A 1,656-nucleotide genomic window follows, 5' to 3' on the forward strand; every position below is an offset into this window, starting at 1 on the left:
GTGGTGGTGTGTGGTGTAGTGTAGTGGTGTTGGTGTATGGGGAGTCAAGAGTGAGGGAAGCAAGGGTGGGGGGTCTAAGTGATGGGGTGGGGTGGGATGTATAGAGATGGTGGGGTTGAAATGTGTAGGGGTGGGGTAATGAGAGAGGAGGTGACGATGACGGGAGAGGGAAAAGGGAGGAGGTGGGTAGGACTGAAAACAGGAAGTAGGTGCCAGAGCAAGAGAAGAGAGGTGGGTGGGAGGAAGAGAGGAGAGAGAAGGGTTAGATGAAGAGGGGAGGAGAGTTGAGCCCATGTAGCACAAAGGAGCGAAGAGAGAAGATTAATCCCTGCTCACGGCAAAGACGCGAGTCCAAATGGCCCCTGTGCAAGGACAATCCGAACACGGACAGGTGTTGTAAAGAGTGACCAGTAGAGTGGAAATGGCATGACACCGGGGTGTCGTTGCTGAGTTGGTATTCTTGGAGGTGTTCCGCGAAATGGTCAGCTAAGCGGCGTCCCATTTGACCAATGTATAGAAAAGGACAGAGAGAGCAGATGCAGTAGATGACGTTGCTAGAAGTGCAGGTGAAGGAGTCAGTGATATGATAGGGTTGATGATGGGTGCCGGTGAGGAGGGTGGTGTTGGAGAGGTAAGGACAAGTGTGACAGCGTGGGCAGGAACAGAGGAATGAGCTGGGTTGGGAGGTTGGGTTAGAGAAGAAGCTGTGGACCAAAGGTCTCGTAGGTTGTGGGCTCGTTTGAAGGTGGGGAGGTGTCGGTTAGGGAAGATGTGTGAAGTGGAGTGGTTGGATTGGAGTCGCCAGAAGGCTCAGAGAATGGTGTGTTGGAGAAGTAGGGTGGTAGGGTGGTAGGTGAGGGGAAACGAGAGATGGGTGACGGCAGGGCAGGTGCAGGGAAGAGAACAGATGCACGGTCCACGGAATGTGCTCTGGCAAGAGCGGTGTGGATAGTGGTGAGGGGATATCCACGTAAGATGAGGTGGCGAGCCATGAGTTGAGACTGAGTCTCAAAGTCATGGTTGTCACTGCAGAGCCTGTGTAGATGGAGGAATTGGGAATAGGGGATGGAGAGCTTGGTATGTTTAGGATGGAAGGAGGAGAAGTTGAGGTATGGGTGTAAGTCTGTGTGTTTGTAGTGGATGGAAGTGGTGACAGTGGAGTGATGAATGCTGACCAAAATGTCAAGAAAGGCGACAGAAGTATCAGAAATAGTGCAGAAGTGGAGGGCAGGATGAAAAGATTTGACAAAAGGGAGGAAAGAGTCTAGATGTTCACGGGAGAGTAAGGTCACACTGATACAGTCATCAATATAACGACCGTATAGTACAGGAGTGGGACCAGTGAAACTTGAAAATATTTGGACCTCAACATAGCCAATGAACAGGTTCGCATAGTCGGGGCCGATTCTCATTCCCATGGCCACTCCCAAGACCTGCTGGTAAAAATCACCCACGAACGAGAAGCAGTTAAGTGAGAGGACCAGTTCAGCCAGATGAAGGAGTATGGATGTGTCAGGTTGGGTGGGTTGGGTTGAAGGTCAAGGAAATGTTGGAGTGCATGCAGCCCCTCATGGTGAGGAATCACCGTACATACATATATACGTATATATATATATATATATATATATATATATATATATATATATATATATATAT

General features: G+C 49.6%; 1 protein-coding gene and 1 long non-coding RNA gene across 8 annotated transcripts in view; one reads left to right on the forward strand and one right to left on the reverse strand.

Moving 5' to 3' along the window:
• LOC128247606 (uncharacterized) overlaps window positions 1-1,656 on the forward strand; it is a 40,729-nt gene that overhangs the window by 13,388 nt on the left and 25,685 nt on the right. The gene's annotated exons all lie outside the window — the stretch shown is intronic.
• Window positions 1-1,656, reverse strand: part of LOC106879797 (recQ-mediated genome instability protein 1) — a 52,453-nt gene that overhangs the window by 8,097 nt on the left and 42,700 nt on the right. The gene's annotated exons all lie outside the window — the stretch shown is intronic.

This window comes from Octopus bimaculoides, chromosome 4, assembly GCF_001194135.2.
Source record: "Octopus bimaculoides isolate UCB-OBI-ISO-001 chromosome 4, ASM119413v2, whole genome shotgun sequence".
Classification (NCBI taxonomy): Eukaryota; Metazoa; Mollusca; class Cephalopoda; order Octopoda; family Octopodidae; genus Octopus; species Octopus bimaculoides.